Consider the following 21540-nt stretch of genomic DNA (forward strand, 5'->3'; position numbering starts at 1 on the left):
TTTGTTTTCATAACTAGCTTTGGAGGATTTTATGAGGGATCTCAGCTTCTTACTGAGGCTGACCAGGAAGTTCTTCCAGTCATGAGATTTTACTCTTTTTTGCAACAGTTTCTTTCTTCTGTTGTAGAGTTTGTTTATGACAGGGGACCACTAGATTGACTTCCTTTTTTTGTTAGGGATAGCAAGATCCATGCACTCGTGTAAGTGCTTATAAAGTGCATTTGTGTAGGATTCAGCAGTTGTACCTCTATTGTCCGTCTGCATGGGTGTCATGAAGTTTGCCAATTCTGTCTTAAGAAGCATGAAATTGGCTTTGGAGAAAGTTTTTACAGTGGTTTTCCTAATGGGGGTGGGGTGGGGTGGGATGTGTATGTCTAGGCTAATTAGCTTGTGGTCAGATCTGACCAATGAGGAATTGACCTCTGGTGTGGAACACCGGTTGCCCTTGTTGGTAATGACCAGGTCTAGGATACTGCTGCCCCTGGTGAGGGTGTGTATAAGTTGGTCCAAGGTGCTGAAATTTATGAATTCCAGAAAACGTTGAGCAAAACAGTTGGTACATGAGTAGTTTTCCCAGTTAATGGTGGGGTAGTTGAAATCGCCCATTATTAGGGTGTTGGGTTGTACCCTAATATTTTCCAGTGTATCAAGAAATGAGGAGTGGGAATCCAGGGGCATGGTGGGGAATCTGTAATAAGTTACAATTTGGATTGCGGTCTTTCCCAGAGTTAGTTGCACTTGGATAATCTCGGATGCATTATGCTGAGCAACTAGCCTGGAGGTGTGGATATCCTTAATGAATATGGACACGCCTCCACCTTTAGTGTTTCGGTCCAGGTTAGGTGGCTGAAAGGTGTGGTATGAATTATAGCCTGGTAATGCAGGGGTGCTCTCCGGAGCCTTGAACCTGGTCTCTGTCACTGCACAGATGTCGATGTTCTCCATTTTAAGGAGTGCCTCGAGTGTATGCATTTTGAGGTTTAGACTTCTAGCATTGAGTAGCATTACCCTCAGATTTTGCTTGCTTGTACCTGTTACGGTGGTGAATTTGTCATTAGAACCTTGCCTAAAAAAGGCACTATAGGGGTGGGAAGAGCCTTAGCCAGTATCAGGAATCCCAAGAGTGACAGGTGCAGGCCATCTCTGGCAAAGCATCTTGGTCTGTCGATCATGTCATCCCAGGCAGATACTGGATCCCCTTAGAATGACACCAGAAACTTAGCTAATTGTTGAAGTCAATCATTTTGACCTTGTACTGTGGTATCATTCTGGGTGATGGCAGGATACTACTCAGGGCTGGGGTCATGTAGTCCAGGGAGGTACGTCTCAGGTCATTCACACCAACATGGACAATGACATGTTGTGGAGTGACCTGAGTGCGTGTGTTATGTGGCGGATCCTGGCACCTGACAGGTAACTTTCTCCATGTTTAGCCTGGTGAGTGGAACATCAGTGTGCCTGACCATAGAGTTACCCATGACTAGAGTGTTGGGTATGTTGTTATGCCTTATGGGCTGTGGTTGAGTGGCACACTGAGTTTGTGGGCTATGTGTCATTTGGGTTGTGTTGGGGGGGTGGAGGTTGCATGTGTTTCTGCTTTGGAGATCTCTGTTGCTTGAGCAGATTTTTATTGAGAGCCTCCGCAAATGTAGGTGTGTGTTTTGTGTTGCTATGTGTGTGTTTTGGTGGTGTAGGTTTTGAGGGACTATGTGATGAGCATGGTGTGGTGCAAGTGTTTACCTTCTCCTCTTGACTGTCTAGTCCAGTCTTGGGTGAAGAGAGCTTTGCTTCAAGTTTGGCTATATAAGTGCATCTCTCACAGGTTGTAGTGTTGGGTGGTAGGAGGAGAGGGTTGTCTGTATACATGAGACAATTGCGGCATTGCCCCAAGATGCCCAGATTCATCAGGTAGACAGGAGAAAACACCAGGAGCTGACCCTTAGACATGTCTAGATAGGTGCTTATTTATTAAGTACTAAAAACTGTTTTCCTCTAGACAAGTGAGGAAAGTTGAGTGCTGTAATAATTTGTAGCTTACTTAGCGTTTACGAGTTCTGAACAAGAGCTGAGTTCAAAGAAGCAGATTTGAGTGCTAAAACTAAAAAACTGGCTAGTTCTAAGGGACAATTTGAAGAGCAGACTTTATGGTGCCAGGAATAGTTTAAACCTAGCTAAGCAGCGATGCATAAAGTGTATTTTTTTAATATAACAGTTCCCACCTGCAGCTATATTACTGAAAAATGACATATGCTACATTACTCTTAAAGATGAAATATTAAACCAGAGTATACTTAGCTTTCAGAAATTGAGCAAAATACATACAAGTAGTCATCATAATGATCACTGTTTTGGGAAGTTCATGAGAAGGGTGTGGGAAAGCTGTAGACAAGTGTCAGTCCTTTACTCAGATTCTTAAAATTGTCATAGTTCTGTAACCACAGTGAGGTTATTGGTCATGATGGACAAGAATCAAGAAGCTGATAAGTCACAGTGAGATGAGTATATCTTCAGATCTTTAACTGTTGCTTATCTTGGTTTGTAAGGTCAGTAGTTGCTTCATTGGCAGACCTAAAGCAGTAACAATGCTATCTATTGATGTTCTCTGCTTATTGTGATTATTAGACTATTTTTGTGATCTTGACTATGGTTCCAGGAATTGTCTTATTCTACTAGGTTCATAACTTCATAGGTTCATAGGTGTGTACTAGGCTAAATGCCACAATGACCTTTTTAAGCCTAGTCATGCATCCCAAATCTCTGACAAGTTCTGGTACCCTTGATAAGTGTAAGCAAGGGCTTGGGAGATTAAACATTTACAAGCAGGGGCCTGGGAGACAAAGCATTTACACAAAGGCTGCCTGTGCCCATTAGAGACACACGTGCTAAACCAGAAATGCACTTCTTGCTCCTTATCCAATTGTCCAAGTTATACTTAAATTGGCTTAAGAAGAAAGTCTACTTCACATGGATGGGGAGCTTGTTCCACAGAAGGGTTAGTCTCTGAGATGCATACCTGTCTCTCCAGCAAGTACTGTTTATATCACAGGCAAGGTTTAAGTGCAGGAAGTCCAACAGGGTGGCATCTAACAATGCCTTATATGCCAGGCACAGATCTCCCCTCAACAGCCTGTAGGACACAAAATACATGGATGGAGCATTGAGGTGGTCAGCAAAGGTCAAGTTACTTATGCCCTATATTTCTTTAGTGAGGAGCCTCTGTTAATGTCCCAGTTGTTGGATTGTGCCTGGTTAAGTACATACCAAAAGGAGCATTGTACTCAATGATAGGTCTGATGAATGCTGAATACAGAGGAACAATGCCCTTCTTGGATCTAGATGACATACCTTGGTTTATAAATTGTATAACATAGAATGATTTTCTCACTACTGTAGATGCATGACAGTCAAAGGCTAGATTACCGTCTATGTGTGTCTCCAAGTTTCTGACTAATGGGTCAACTCTCAGGGCTTTGTTGTCAATATGATAGTTACCAGGGATTAATAACTTCCCAAAGCATATCAGTATACATTTCTTGGCATTTAGTTTTAATCCATGGCTCTGACAGAAGTTGTTTGTGTCAGCCCTTCCTGGAAAACATTAGTGTTGATGAGGAATTCTGTGACTGCTCTTAATTTGCAATCATCTGCAAATTTAGATAGCCAGAAGCCCTTGACATTGGCCTTGACTTCAGAGAAGTAAATGTCAAAAAGGAGTGGCCCCAGCCAGGTCCAATCCCTGAGGGACTTTATTTGCGACTGGCCTCTTTGTAGAGGTAGACTCCCTAGTTCTAACTACCTGGGTCTTGTCTGTGAGACAGCTGGCTATCCACTGGGTGGCATAAGGGTTTATGCCTAAACTCTTTAATTTGTCAACATTGGCTAGTACAGTGTAGTAAAAGAAAAAAGCAACATACAAGCAGGCCCAGGTGGTCACAGTACAAAAAAAAACACAAAATCCACCAAGAAAAGCACTGGAGAAGCCAAGAAAGTACTTTTAGCGTACTTAAAATTTAATGTTCGCTATTCGTCCCAAAGACGTCATCAGAAATGATAAAATTATACTTCCAAATCACTTTTAAACCATTGAAAAACATTTAACCAGTGACATAATCTCATCAATCAGTCAATTAAATACATAAAAACATTTAACGGCATACTACAAAAAATGTACATCTCAATTTATCCACACAGTTAGCACAGTTTAAAACACAAGGGCATTCACCCCTGTATATTCAACTTAGTGATTTTCCTATTCTTCAAGAAACATTTTATATTCGCATAAGTTGGACCAATAGTGGCCCCCATTGCCACCCCTTGCAATTGTTTATAAAATTGCTTGTTAAACAAAAATAAGTTTCCAATAAGCTTCAATGCATGTTATGGGTTTTCTGGATCATGGGGTGGGGGTGGGCGGGTGGCTGTAACCTGCAAGGAAGTGGTATGGGATTTTGCCTATGGTGATTTGAACATGTACAAGGTCAAGTACATTGTTCTGTTTGACCAGCCTTGTGCTATATACATTTTTATGTAAACTGAGACACCTCCAGCTCTAGTTCCCGTCTGAGTAGTGGCTGGTCTAAATGTGTGGAAGGCATTATAACCTTGGACTGATGATGTGCTCTCCATGGCTTAAACCATGTATTAGTGACTGCACAGACATCAGCATTCTGTAGAGTAAGGAGACCTTGAAGGGAGTGGAGTTTCTTGTTTAGACTCCTAGTACTCAGCAGTGACATTTTTAGATTTAGATTTTCATTTTCTTGGTTTTGATTTAATATATCAGAAGAAACTTCAGTTTGGCATTGCCTAAATAAGATATTATGGGGAGGACAGTGTTTAGCTAATATTCAAAAGCCTAGAGGAGGACCAGACAGTCCCTGCTAACGCAGCATGGTCTGTTGAACATATCCTTCCATGCTGACAAGTATTGAACCCCCTTAGAGTGACATCAGAAACTAAGCCAATTATTAAAGTCATACATTGTGGCATCATCCTTGTTGAAGGTATTGTGCTGCTCAATGCTAGGCTCATACCAGCCTGGGACACATATCCTGAGAACTCCATGATGTGTCTCTTCATATAGTCTAGGGAGGTATGTCTCAGGTCATTGACATCCACAAGGACTATAACTTAGTCATACTAGAACTTCTGGTCCAATGACCTAAGTACCTGTGTAATGGGGTGGATCCTGGCCCCTAATTAGCAACTCACCATGACTTTCTCCTTACTCAGTCTGGTGAGAGGGACATCTTTATGTCTCACAATGAAGTCTCCAATGAGCAGAATGTTGGATTGTGTGGTGGCTTGCCTTATGGGATTAGAAGTAGAGGCTCCATGAGATGTGGTTGTGTGTGATGATGTGGGTATTTCTGGCTGCTGAGGGTATTTATTATCTGTACTTCATCTAGAAAGTGATATTCTTAAAAGAGGATTACAAACAGCTCTGTTGTGGGAGACATATTTGCCCATGGGGACAATGATTATAAGTGTTTATTTTGTCTTGGAAAGGATCATGATGTAGATATTTTGAAACTCTGTACTGCCTCTTTGAAGGACATTAGTGTACATTGTTAGCCATTAAAGTTAACCGATGTAATACATGCCAGTGGGATGACTGTATGAAACTCAAAATTTCTTCTTCTTCTTTTTATAGCGTTGAGGGAGGCGGGACACTAAGGGAGTCTCCAAAACATTACACAAAATGTCTTGTGAAAAACATTTGAAAAATGAAAATATCCTCATATCCTTTTATTGTTCTCAAGCAGGGACAAGCACCTGAGGCTATTGTTGCACAGCCAGTTATACCAATTAGGCCTGTATTTCCTCAGCTCAGGAAAAATTCAGTTCATCCTTTACCAGTTACAGTGGTATCTATTACTTTTAAAAGGAAATTTATGAAATAAGCTGATTTTGAGTAAGTTGCTACTATTTCTGGTGATGATGCTGGTGCCTGAAACCAGAACCTACAATCCTGGTGTCCAAGTTACTTTTGAAAACTTTGCCCTCATCCCAGACAAATGTCAGCTTCCAGTATTCAAAAGTTGGAACTACAGGGGTTATAAATGTTTATCCATCTCCAGCAACTCCTAGGCCCTTTTGCCCACTGAACTGATGATTCTGATATATTTGTTCTACTGCTGTCCAAGGACTAGGCATACATATATCAAACATGTAATCACAGGCCTACAGAAGTATATTTGGAAAAGACAGCAATGTAGTACTAGAATAATTACCCTAAACTCATTTTAAAAAGTTACTGGGAAATAAGATGGCCTAGTCTTCTTTACCAGGCTGTCTCACTTGCTTCCCTGCCTCAGGTCATAGATAACCTTTTCATGTCCTTTTACTTGGTGAGGTCAGTAGTGATATTAATTGCTAAAATATAGCCACTGTCATAGCTTCCCTGACAGTTTCTCATTATTAGCAGCAGAGCAGCTGAAGAAAGCAGAAAACTGGTGGAATAACAACGAAACCATTGTGCAATCTAAACAGCACACACTATCTAAAATAATGATCTCTTTTCCTTTAAAAGTGGTGATCAAGGTGGGGAATATAAATATAAAGCAAAAATGTTTGTTCCTGGAAGACCAGATATTGGAATATATTGGAATTGTTAACATCATGCATTGTGCAAACCAATGATTGATTGATTTCTGTTTCATGCCAGCAGCAGAGATGTGGGTACAGGTATGGTCAGTGCCTGATAAGACTATAAGGAATCAGCCTAGCTAAATACATGCTACTTTTAGTAGATAAGAAGTAAGTTCCTTTGCAAATCTGACAGAGGAATCCAATTACTCTTTAATACACATCCAATATTGCAGATTTTTTTTCTGTGACTTCTACCGCATTGGGACACTGCCCATTCATTCTCCTCTACTGGGCATTTTATTCACTGCTTGGGCAAGAGATATCCACAAGGAACCATCAGTCAAGCAGTCATTAGGGTGCTTTGTACCCTTGGAGACATCCTGACAATGAAGGCTTTTTTCGTAATGGCCTAACCTCACCCCAGGGCAGAATGGTATGTGATCCATATCACTGCAAAAGCCCCTGTTCCCTCCACACATGAGTACACAGCTGCACACACTTGCTTTAAGGGCTACTGCCAGGCAGTGGCTTGGTGATCCTAAAAATCACTTGAGTCCTCACATTTAGATCACATCACTCCACCAAAGGGATTATGTCACTATGTGTCTATCTTTGCCCCATGGTCTCCATGATGGACCCACCCATTCTTCCCTTCCAGCTCCATCAGATGCCTGAGCTACTAATCAGACTTATGTAATTTGTGCCATAGACATGGTGTTATCCTTCTATGACACTGCATCTGGGTTAGACAGTCCTATGGACTGTCTGACAGTTGAAAGCAACAACAAGTTATAATTATTCCTGCAAGGCAGTTTGTAAGGGTGTTGGTCAAAAGCAAATTGGAATACTTACTTTAGGTCACATTTTACTTGGTCACAATCAAACATCAAATATGTATCCAGTTAGACTATGTGTGTGTGTAAGGGATAGATAATGTAAGCAGTAGAGATGGGTGTGGGTGTACTCAGTGCTTTTAAGACTGCAGGCAGCCATACAAAAGCCTAATAAATGCTATTTTTCACTAGGAACATGACATATTTCTCTAAGACAGAGGACCTAGATTACACAGTAACAACAATACAATACTATGATTTGGGGATGAAATGTCAGTATGCAGGACTGGGTGTAGGTGTTTATAAGAAACAAGCTGAAATACTTTACTTTGGGTGAAATATTTTTTTGATCACAAAGGCACCAGAGATGTAAGCACTGAAAATGATGTTGCATTAAAGTAACCTATCATGGAATTCCTTGTTTATTTCTGTGGCTTGTCAGAAACAGTGTGTGTGTGTGTGTAAATTATCTTCATTTTGTCTTGCTAGTGTGTGTGTGTGTGTGTGTGTGTGTGTGTGTGTGTGTGTGTGTGTGTGTGTGTGTGTGACATGCACGCGCACGCGTGTGTGTGTGTGGGGGGGTGTACTTGTGCACACAGCAGGTTAAAATTGTTATTGTAACCAGAATTGCTTTTTATCAGTGTTAAATATCAGAGTTATACTAGTCCAAAAAAAACTATTTTGGGTAGAGGGTAGCTTGTAAGGATGCAGTCCATGTAAAAGTGACTGATAACTTCATTCACTTGATTTCAGTCAAATTATCATCTATCTAGCATGTCATAGACAGTGTGCAAAAGTCTTTGAGTGACAATTTATCAATATATTCTTTATTTGTAAGCATTTTGTGTGATATCTTCACTGTCACTGTCAAAGAAGGTGTACCATATTAGATGGATCATATTATAGTAGAACAGTCTGTTTGCAAAAGGAGTTAAAAACATGATTTTGTTGTACATCATGAGTGAAATGAAGACACAACCCATGTTTTTGCTTGAATAGCTATATTATAGTTTTGTAGCATTCCTGCTGCACATACCATTATATGAGATTAACAGAAAGCATGTATATTTTCCCTTTAATCACAGAAGATGATGCATAATGCAAATAATTCCAAGTGTGGTGTTAGTATACCATCACAATTAAAATAAGTACATATTTTTTTTCAATACTCATTTTTTAATATTATGAAATATTCTGAAAAGAAAAAGATAGCATTACTGTGAAATGTCAACTGGCATACAGAAATTGAAGCTGCAGATGTTTCATTACCTTTGCAAGTAAAAGCACAGTCTAAGTTCAGTTTATATTGAACATCCAGATTCATTATCCAAAAATATTGTAAATATCTATTTCCAAGATATGACACTGTATTGGTAGAAACCATCAATAGGCTTACGTGACCATTAAAATGCCCCATGCTACTCACCTACATTATATTCACTTTCTGTAAGGGAGAGTATATGACTTTACTGCAGGGTGAGGAATGCAATACCTAACCAGAATATATCTATGCTGATTTCATATTTCATTAGACGTAATCGTCAAAGGGGGGCATGGCTTGGATAGAAGCCTGATAGCAGCATCATTTTTCTGCTCTGCAGTTTCATAACTATCCTGACAGGATTTATTTTTAAAAATCACCAAAAGACAACTCCAGAGTAACTCATTCATAATCTGGAAATTGAAAGCTCTCTTTTGGTGTATTTTTCATACACAAGCTTATTATTTTCCTGTCAAAACTAACAAAAGAAGAAAGAGAAAACTACATCTGGAAAAATGAGCCTTCTCAAATCTACACAGCAGGACAATTCTGTGAAGAAGGAGATACAATTCCCATGAACATTCAAGATCTAGTATCAAAAATGGATAAACTAGATATGAAAATTGACAAAATCAAAGAAGACTCAAATAAACAAATTGAAATACTGAGTGATATTTTAAAACAGCAAACATCCAGATATCAGCACTAGAAGAATCAGTCTCAGATATTGACTGTAGATTGCTAGAGGGAGAAAAAATATTGAACATCTTCTACAACAGAACAACAAACTTATTAATAAAGTGGATGATTTAGAAAATTGGTCCAGAAGGAACAATATCAGGATATATAGCATACCAGAAGGAATGGAGAGGTGAATTTTTTAACAGTATGAATCCCAAAAACACTCAACCTGCCAGAGGCTCTCTCTTTCGGCATCGAGAGAGCCCACAGATCACTTTCTACAGTCTCATCCAACAGTAAGAATACTTATCCAAGTTCAATCATTATAAAACTTATATCTAGCCAAGACAAGGAGCTTATCTTAAAATCTGATTGGGCTCTTTCCCCCTTGAAAATAAATGACCAGTTTGTCAGATCTGACAATTACTACTCCACAGCTGTTCTTACAAAAAGTAAAACCTTCATTCCTCTCATTAAAACCTTAAAACAAGCTGGTATCAAAGCCCAGTTGGCATACCCTGCAAAAATAAGACTATGCCTACCAGAGGGGAAAGAACCTTTGAAACCCTTGAAGAAACAAATGCCTTCAATAAGAAGAAAAACCTGATAACTACAGAAAAACAAATGGACATTACTTCAACATAAAAAAGACAAGCAACAAAACCTGACTGGTCCATAAAAGAAAACAAATAAATCCAGAGACAAACAACTAATAAATGTATTCAATCTTCATTCAATTTCATCAAATAGATATTTTCTCTTTTCTTTTTGATCCTATATAAACATCTGCAGAGATAAACAAAGGTAAACATTCTGTTCTTTATCTTTACTTGACAATAATAATTCAGTAACATAACTTGACAGTAAGTAATTGCATAAAACTAATTTGATAAACAAGACAAGTGTTTATATGCATATTGAAATTGCTCAATCATAATATATTAGTAAAGAACACTGATTAAACTCTGCTTTAGATACTCACTCTAAATAATTAATGAGTGAAAGATATCAGTAAAGTATGCTTCTAACATATGTTACATTGTTTTGTAGCTAAGTGTCTCATACATGAAATTAAATTCCAATGTTTTTGTTTATTTTGGAGTTGGGGAAATCTCTGTTGCCTTTTGTTGTACTTGTTTAAGTCGTATTTTCTCTTCTCTTTTATAAAAGAACATACTGGTGTCTACTACACCTTTCTAAACATACTGGAAAATATTAAGATATAACCAAACACCCTAATACTGGGTGATTTCAACTACCCTGCCATTAACTGGGAAAACTACTCAGGTACCAGCACCTTTTTCCAATGGTTCTTGGAATTCATAAATTCCAACACCCTGGATCAACTAATCCATTGTCCCACCAGTGGCTCCAATATCCTAGACCTGGTCATTACGAACATGGGAGATAGATGCTCCACACCAGTGGTCACCCCCTCATTGGTCAGATCTGACCATAAGCAAATCACCCTTGACATCCACATCCCACCCCCACCCCCCAGTAAGGAAACCTCCTTAAAAAACTTCTCCAAAGCCAACGTCATGCTACTCAAGTCAGAAGTGACAAACTTCATGACACCCATGCATACAGGATCTGAAAGCTCGACTGCTGAAACCTACAATAAGGCACTGTACGAGCACATCCACTTGTGCATGAATCATGCCTTCCCAAATAGAACCAAGACACTCTCCTCCAAAAAAAGGAATCCAATCTTGTGGTCCCCTGCCATAAACAAAGTATACAACAGAAGGAAGAAACTATTGTGGAAAAGAAGAAAATTCCAGGATGCAAAAAATCCCCTTACCAACCTCAGTAAGAAGCTGAGATCCCTCATAAAATCCTCCAAAGCTAGTTATAAAAATACAATTGTCAAAGATTCCAAAGACAACCACAAGGCATTCTATAGTTATGTCAAGAATCTAAATGGCAATGCTCAGATCTGCTCTAAGCTACAACAGAATGGCATTAAATATACTGATCCCAAGGATATTGCCAATATCCTGGCAGATCAATTTAGTGCCAACTTCATCCCCCTTTCACCCCCTAAAGGGCCCATCTCAATACTAAAAGACTGCCAAATTCCAGTAATCATGGTCACACAGGTAGAAACCACACTATCCAAAGCTAAGAATAAAGCATTTTCAGAAATAATACATTTCATACAGAATTTTGTGATGTGTGATAGTGACTTTTTTCTGCAACAAGTGGGCATAGCAATTGGATCACCTTGTGGAGCAAGTTTTGCTAACTTGTTGATGGCCCATTGGGAATCCCACTACGTGTTTGAAGACCCTAATATAATGTCTTCCATTTGTTTTTACACAAGCTTTTTGGATGACATTTTTATTTTGTTTAAAGGGGGCATAGTAGTAGTGAACAATGTGTTAAAACATCTGAATAATGCTACCAACTTCTTAACACTTACGAGTTCTTTTAAAGAAGTCTGCATTCCTTATTTAGATGTCTTATTATTAAAGGACATTGTCAAAGAATCTTATTCAGCAAGACTTTTTCGTAAGAAAACTTATTCAAATTCAATGCTGCACTTTTCTAGCTCACACCCCCTTCACCAAAAAAGATTAGTGGTGAAGGGTCAGTTATTACATGCAGCAACGATGGTTACAGAAGAAGTATTATTCTTCAAGGAATGTGTGAATTTAAAACAAATGTTCTTGAGGAGAGGTTATCCTGAATACTTAATTATGGAACTCAATTGAACCCAGCCACTGGGGATGCACAAACCAGTGCATTTCTTTGTGCTGGTCCCAAGCCCGGATAAATGAGGAGGGTTGTGTCAGGAAGGGCATCCGGAGTAAAACCTCTACCAAATTACTTAGGCGGAGAACATTTCATATTTCCATACCAGATTGGTCGAGGCCCGGGTTAACAATGACCACCACCAGTACTGTTAGCCAACAGGGTGCTGGCGGAAATTGGGCTACTGTTGGCTGAATGCGAAGAGGAGGGGGAAGGCATGCCCAAAAGCAGGAAGAGATGATGAAGGTTAGGAGTGTAGTAGCGAGAGAACTTTGATGGATGTGGTGAGAGAGGACATGCAGGTGGTTGGTGTGAAAGAGCATGATGCAGAGGACAGGAAGAAATGGAAACAGATGATCCACTGTGACGACCCCTAACGGGGACAGCCGAAAGAAGATGATGACTTTAGAAGTGCAACAAAAAAGACAGAGGGGAGTTTATAAACCAATTTTAGGTTCATTTACTACTGTTAGTGCACTAGACAAAGCTGTTGGTAATGAGTTTTGTACTTTTAGTTCTGTGAATGTGGGACACAACTACAATGTAGTTTTTTTCAGCTAGTTTTACAACACCATTTAGTTCAGATGCCTATAGTATCAGGAATATTTTGAATAGGAATTGGAAACTATTTTCAATTGATAATGAAGTAGTTAATAAGATAGGTGAAAAACCTACTATAATTTTCAATTGAAGCAGAAATATGAAATCTTTGTTGAAAGCATCCAAGCATGTAACTGTAAGAACACCAGGCATGTTTAAATGCGAAGCTTACAGTATTTGTAGATATATGGCGTCAGGGTGTACTTTTACAATTCATGATAAAACATATAGAGTTAATGGGAGGTATGATTGCAACTCTAAATCTGTTATTTACCTTGCACAGTGCCAGGCATGTCTAGCATACTATATTGGTAAGACTGATAGAAAATTGAAGGAAAGGGTATACAAACATACCTATAGTATTAGCAGGTGTAAAAATGAGAATGCCTTGGCAAGACATTGTATTAGTCACCCTGGCCATTCATTTCTATTTAGGGTGATTGACTAAATTAACCCTAACATAAAAGGTGGCCCTTTCCTCTTGATGCTAAAAAGACAAGAGGTGTTATGGCAGTTACCTCTCGATTCGAGTAGGAAACCAGGCTTGAATGAAGTGATTTTGGTAGCCTGTATACTGAAATTGGGAAACCTTACTAGATGAATCATTGTGAGGTGATTATTTTATTTTAACTTTAACTTAGGTTAAAGTAATGAATTTTAGTGCAACTAATAGTATAGATTATTTGATAAAATGCACTGCCCTTGTATTGTTGGTTAGCTTAAATGAGTTGCATAGTATAATATGTAAGATAATGGGTTGTTATTATTATAGCTTTATTTTTTCCACCCATACTTTTATTTTAGCATTAAAGAGTGAAATGTGTATGTATATGTATATTAATAGTCACTAAGTAATTTATTTAAAGTGTATCTGTTGAATATTGTCTACATACGCAGCAATACACATGATTTATATATATATATATATATACACACACTTTTAGAAAGGTTTTATTTGTTTAATTATGAATTTTAACTAGTGCATTCATTAATTAAATCGACAAGTATGTGTTACTTTTGATTGGCCAGACCTCTGTATGGAGGGAAATGTTTGTGTATTTAACACTGGTGCCTGTTACTTGAATTTGTCTGAAGGAGTTCATGTCAGTTTTGAATGCTTAAAATGTCAAACGCTATATGGTCAAGACTAAATGTCTGACATTTCAAGTTCAAGATAACTTTTTTTAATTTCTGTATAGAATGGGAGATTTTCCTTTTCTTCTGCACTGATTTTCAGAGTTGGTATTGGCATATAGGGGGTGGGGGTGGTGGGGGGCTGGGGGCCCTGCTCGCACTGTTAAGGTGTGTTTTTTTTTTTTTTATTTTATATTCGAACATCCAAATGTCAACCATATGGTCTCGACCATGTGGTATTTGACATTTTGCATGTTCAAATATTTAACATAGACCTGTCTGAAGAAGTCCAGCTACTTGACCTGATGAAAAGCACTTCACAATACTGGTTTTTGGTTTTATTAAAACTTTTTCGTGGTTTGGAGCTTCCTTTTGTCTTACTTTTTATACTTTATATACTTATTATATAAGTGTTTGTTGTCAGCATCCACAAGATGTCTGTGCATAAAATTTCAGGGTATTATATCTTATATTTGCACATTTCAAACAGTTTGTTAGATTCTACAGTTTCTATTCTAGCACTCTCTTTCTTCTATAAGAAACACTTAAATGCAGTAGTAGAGACTGACCCTTAACTAATATGAGTCGGTGGACATGTGACTTATATGTTATACATATTAAGCCAGGAACATTAGGTTCCATGAAGAAGGTTGTTATTGTAAATATTAAACTTTCATTATTACTTATAGAAACTTTGTCCATAACAAAATATGTATAATTCGCATTACAAACTTTTTTAGGAAATCGTTATAAATGTTCTGACACTATACAACATATTGAATAATGTTAACATATCAATGTTTATCAATAAATGTAAATGGGCTAAATAATCCTATTAAAAGAGCAAGTGTTAATAAAATGTGTTCCCTACATAAAGCAGACATAGTGTTACTTCAAGAGACACACCTAATATCACAAGATTTAACCAAGTTATTACTGAAAAATTACAAAATACTGATTATCTCTAAATTCAACCACAAAAGAAGAGGTGTGTTAATCCTTTGGAAACAAAATCAGAGATTTCTCGAAATCATAGACTCATACATAGACAAAGGTAGAATGTTAGCACTGGTAGTAATTAAAATTGAAAAAAAGTACTACACACTTATAAAATCTTATTGGATTCCCGGAATTGGTACAAAAACAGTAAAGAAGCATTTGGACACCATAACCTTACATTCTAGAGGTGAAATGTTACTACCTGGAGATTTTAATTGCATTCTTTCTTCTAGTGAAACAACAAATACTAAACCCTTTAAAATTTCTCCTATAGCAAGACATTTAATTACATTAATATGAAAAATTTAAAAGATATATATCCTATAAAACTTCTCTTCCCTAAACTTTCCCACTACTCATACAATTTTGGGACACAAACTAATATTGACAAAGTTTTAGTATCTAGTTCACTACAATCAAAAATAGAAAATGTGCTATTAATGTCCTGTCCCTTATCTGATCATACCACCATTATTTTTAATATAACTTTTCACACAGAAACTCTAAACTATTGGCAGAGAGTACCAGCTTACATTACAAAAATAAAAGGCTTTCAAGATTAGATGCAAACTGAATTAAATCAATTCTTAGGAATAAATAATAATGGAGAGTTATCAGACACAATTTTATGGGACACCTTAAAGGTTGTGTTATATAGTAAGATTAAAAATTGGTATTCACAAAAAAAAAAAAGAATGGGATAAAAGATTAGAAGATATTCAGAATGAAATAGACAATTTAAAGTGAAATTTTATGTCTAATGACAAGATAGCTCTGGACAATACAAGCAAACTAAATAAAGAATACCAAAACATTTTACAATACAAAATAACTGTAAGTCTAGAAAAAACTAAATTATATTCATACTCCATTAACCCGAAGAATCTACACAAAATTTCAGTAAGATCACAATGCTTAAATGAAAAGAATCCCATAAAGGAAATTATATATGTTAAAAATAAGAAGAAAATAAAAGTGTCAGATATGGGAAATATATTACATTGTTTCAGGAAGCATTATGAGAAGATAATTACCCTTAAACAAATTAATGATAATGAAACTCTAGACTAAACTAATTCTTAATAGATAACATTTCTAAGACTCTATTCCATGAAAATATTGTCAACATTGATAAACCTATTACAATTAAAGAATTAAAAGATCAAATAGGTAAATTAAAAACAAATAAATCACCAGGTTTAGATGGCCTGGTCTCTGAAATATGTAAACTCTTCCCTGATAACATATTAAAAATCCTGCTCAATACAGTGTATAAAATTAGAAATACATTTATTAGACCACCATCACGGAAATACTCACTCATCTCACCTATACTTAAACCCAATAAAGAATCCACTTCTTCTTCCTCTTATAGACCCATCTCACTTTTAAATATTGATTATAAGATTTTTATGAGCATAATAGCAAATAAAATTAATTCCATTATTCTCAACTTAAGAAGAGGACCAAACAGTTTTATAAAACATAAAAAAAGTCCAAGACAATACAATAAGACTCCTATCCCTAATAGATATAGCAAATAAAAATAAAAAATAATTAATCATAATGAGTCTTGATATAGATAAGACATTCAATTCAATAAACTGGCCTTACTTATTTAGAGTACTACAACAATATAATTTTTCTATGGACTTTCTAAAACTAATTAGAAAGCTTTATGAAGACTCTGTATCTTTTGTTAAGATTGGTTCTTTCTTATCTTCCCCCTTTAAACACATAAAAGGTACAAAACAAGGCTGCCCCCTTTCTCTTAATCTTTGTTCTAGCAATAGAACCATTGGCCAATTACATTAGAGATAACTCATATATAAAATTCTATAACCTTAATAGTGACCAATTCCCAAAAATACAATTTGCAAATGATCTACTACTAACTAGTGACATTGAGACATTGAAACATCTTTAGATCATCTACTCAAAGCTTTAGATTTATTTGAAAATATGTCAGGATTGAAACTTAACCATAGCAAAACCCAAACCCTCTTAATAAATAAAAAGTGGCTATTAAGTTGAGAAATTATAAACACTTTAGCTGGGGGAATTCACAAATTAAATGCTTAGGTGTCTACATTACCCCAAATCTTAAAGAAACAATCTCTGTAAATTATAATAATTTATTAAACTCAATTACAAATCTCATAGACAGCTGAAATTAACTTTATTTTACTTTTGAAGACAGCCTAATGTTAATCAAAATGATACTACTACCCACAATTCTTTACATTAGTCAATCTCTGATCATTCCTTCACCTAAGAAAGTTTCAAAAAAGATCAACATCCTATTAAAATGTCTTTGGCATCCCCAAAATCCCAGGATATCTTTACAAAGACACACTTTGAGCTGGGAAGAAGGAGGTATTAGCTTCCCCAATCTTAATTATTATATAAAGACCACCATACTCAACATAATTCTTCTGTAGATAAATACCTCATACAACTCACACTGGAAACTAATACTTGAAAAAAATGTATTAATTAATAACAAACTGCTATTTGAGCCCCTTACTACTATACATAGAAATATCTTTATATGGTCATTAAAATATATATGCAGGATAAACAGAAAGTAAAATCCTGCTCTTTCATTAACCTAATACTATCAAAATTTAAGAGGTTTACTCAATCCAGCCAGTCAATCCAAAACTTATTAATATCTGCCTTTCCAGTTGCCTACACTAATGAGTGTCTAATCACCTTTGACATTAATAAAATGCTCGAATTCAAATATAGTAATTTATTGTACTGGAATAAATTTTTGTCTACAAATAAAACTCATGAATGTACTATTTAATAGCCAGATATACTTTGCATAATAACAATTGGATAGACATACAAACATGTAGAGAAATGTATTCATAATAAAATTATATTCACTTTGCAAATATATGGAAAAAACATTCCTAAATTACTGAAACTAATTTTTAATATTACTAATGGCTCTTTGAAAGGCACCTCATTTATATCTTTAATTTATAAAACTAATTGCGGTGGTGGTGCTGCGGTAGCATTGTCGCCTCACAGTAAGACGTTGTCCTGTTCGATTCTCAGCTAGAGCGTCTTCTGTGTGGAGACATGCATGAATGGGCGTACCTTCGTTGTAAGTTGTGCATCAGGGCCGGCAACTCGGCACGTAAAAATCTACTGCAAATCATTAGCGGACCGGAGTTCTGCTGTGGCGACCCCTAACCAGGAAAAGCTGAAAGACACAACAACATTAGATCTGACTTTAGCTTTATAAATGCCTCCTTCTGGAAATATTCTACTAAAATAAATAAAGAAGAATTTACTATTAATAACAAAAAACTCCTCCTTAAATCAATATAAAAAACAACAATCACTCCATATTGGAAGACATACTTGGACATTCATTCACACCACAAAGAATTGCAAATATGAGTAAAAAGAATGATATGAAATGCTGGAGATGCAAAACAGCAGATGCTGATTGGTATCATATGATTGTTGCATGTACTATGGTATCTCAGTTTTGGATTGAATTTAGAAATTTCTGTAAGGCCTTATAGAATGATAATTGTACAATCTCCAACTCTCTCATTCTATTCAATGTACCAATACCGGAGATTGTACCCAAAACCCAAATATATATTCTATAGTCAATTATTGCAGTTGCAAGGAAAGTTGTAACAAAAATTGTAAAAACTAATACTACTCTTTCCTTTAAAAATGAATTTATTTGCTTAGCCACAGCTTTATGTGATAAAGAAATCTCTAATATAAAGTTCAGAACAAAAAATTTAACACACAAACTAATTGCTTGGGAAAAGTTACATTTGTTATTGAAAAATTTTAATTGATTTCCTGAATGTATGCAAACGTTTAATCTTGTTATGGACTCTGTAAATAGTTTTCTCTATGTTATGATTGTAAATATATTATTACTGTTATTGTTCTTAACCAAAAATAAAAAACATTTTTGAAAAAAAAGTAATCGTCAAATATATTTTTCCAGAATATTGAGCTTTCTTGGCACTGAAAAGATTCCATCATCAAAATTCCCTGTACAAGCCATCACAATGTGGCTGATCCAAGTTCAGCATTAAGCTGTATTTATATCATTCACAGAAGAAGTATGTACTTGAATAATCAAGTATAATTCTCTTAATGTTTTGATGTGAACTCTCAAAGGATGCTTAAAGTATGGTTTCCCATATATAGATGCTGAATATAAGCTTTTACGGGCAGTTTGCAGTATTAGTCTGCCAAGTTGCATAGCAATTGGTTTCTATCAAGGGTGATGTATGACTATTGTTCATAAATAAGAATGCAGCACATGTCCATACTATATCTGTACTGAGTTGCAATTATTATATCAGAAGTGAAATTATATATATTTTTGCAGAATACAGACTTTTTCTGTCAGTGAAAACAGACTGTCACATTACCTTCTTGTACTGGCTATGGCAGTACAGTCGAGCCAAATTCAGTAGAAACTGCATTTAATTCCTTGTGCACTGATTTCCATAAGGGTAGGATGGTAATATTCTTTTTGTGTTGCATTATAGAGTGATACACGTTACATGAAAATCAATTTTGCACACAAGTCTTTATATGCAAATTCACCAAATACATGTAGCCTATTGCTGTATCTCAGTGCAATGACATATTTCCAGAGAAATTTGCTAGAACATTTCAAATGATTTCATGTGAATAGTTTTCTTTTGCTTGACAAAGCCCAGTAGGCTTGTATCTTAATTATTCATTTCATTTTTAATCCTTTTGTTTGACAACAAGGATATACATAGCATATGTTCTGCCTGCTAGCTTAATTCTATAAGAGATTTATCTTTAGTGCATTGCTATGACATCATATATAAAAATAATATACATTTTGTTTTCTGAAACACTGTTCCAGAGTTAAACAAACAGACTAGAGGTTAAACTTAAATTCAAGTTCATTAAGGTGCTTATTGAATAAGCACTGTTATATTAATTATGTCCTAATAAACATAAGATGGGAACACTGATATGGTCCCTGATATGCATGAAAGTGATCACCTATGGAGTCAAGTCATAATACTAGAAACTACAACAACTCCAAGGTGAAAAAACAAAGGGCATGGCTAGGATAATATTACGCAAGAATCTCCTTAAGGTGAGGGATATCCAGGTCATGTAGAATAAGATGAGCTAAGGCCATAGTCTTATAGTCAGTTTGTGAATGAACTGGCAACCAATGAAAATTCTGCAAAACTATTGTACTGTAATGGTAAGTAGATACCCTAGCAGTAGCTGGACTACAGGATTTTCTTATAAACCATTATATTTTGAATCTGAAAGCCCCAAGCACAGTGTGTAATAGTTGTCTAGCCTGGAGGAGACCAGTGCATATACTACCACTAGAAAAGCTGCTGATGGTATCAGTAGCTTTATAAGGGAAGCATTCTTCAGATAGCACCAAGAATACTGGATGAGAGCAGATAGTCTGTGCTTAGGGATGATCCAGTTTCAACATTACCCCCAAATGTTTCATTTTCAGCAACAACAAAAAAATCCAATTTGCCACAACTGTAAATTATGAAAAAGGACAAAACTGGAGAAAATTAGTTATGAATTGTTTAGTACAGTAATACTTGCAATTCAGGAACCAGTCTGTCTCTAATTGGCATGGTAGCTGGAACACTACTTGGAAATTCCACTGAGGAATGAACAATAAATGCTATTGTCTTATTATTTTAAATATTTTAATTATTAAAAGGCTGTGCTAGTGATGAGGAAAATTCTGAGTGAAGAAGGCTTTAATTTTTAGCAATACTTTTCTAAATTTCCGCTTGTGAGCCTGCTTCATTTATTTAATTTCAAAGCCAGTTGAGTGCAATTGCTTCAGATTTTAAGCACTTAGATATAGTAATAGTAGTAACAGTAAAGGTTGCCAAAGATTGCCTGAATATCCTGATGTTGCACTCAGTAAACAGTTCAAGGAGAATCCAAAAATGGTCTCCTAAATTCTCCATCTTGACCAGTAATGGTCGCTTAGAACTGCTGTGCTGGAGAAGAATCAAGGTAGATGACCTATAAACCACATGCCAGCAGAAGGATACTGTTTGTGTAATCTGTCCAATTGCATCATAAAGTTCTCTTGTAAACCTCAAATGTTAAACACCACCACTATCAAAACACTGGGACTACCTCAGACATACTGCATAGTGTGTCCTGCATGTGGTTCTGATCATTACCTTTCTTAAAGTATGGGTTTGTTTGCCAAGTAGCAACAGTATCCATAATAGTAAATGCAGTATGTTAGTAACCATCTAAGTCTAACCATACAGATAATTCATAGTGTAACATGAACAGTAATACAATCTCAGTGGGTCAGGCTAAGGCTGCAATTAGGGCTGGAGATGTAAACTAGCTTAAGACTTAAGGCTGAATTAGGCCAAATAATACAAAGTAAGTTGTCTGCCTCACAGTTCCACAGTCTGGAGATCAGTCCTAACCTCTGACTACTGTCTGTGTTGAATTTACTTGTTCTTCCTTGTCGTTGAGGTTTTTCCTGACTGCTTTCTTTCCTTTTCTACTTCCTAAATCATACTTACTGGCTGGCTACCCTGAAGTCCATATACATTTTTTAAATTTAGTCTTACTCGTTTGTTTTAGAGTGTGACTGAAACAGATACAAAATAGAAAAGTCCATTGACCATTTTA

This window comes from Protopterus annectens, chromosome 4.part0 (genome assembly GCF_019279795.1).
Source record: "Protopterus annectens isolate FY-2018-M chromosome 4.part0, PAN1.0, whole genome shotgun sequence".
Classification (NCBI taxonomy): domain Eukaryota; kingdom Metazoa; phylum Chordata; order Ceratodontiformes; family Protopteridae; genus Protopterus; species Protopterus annectens.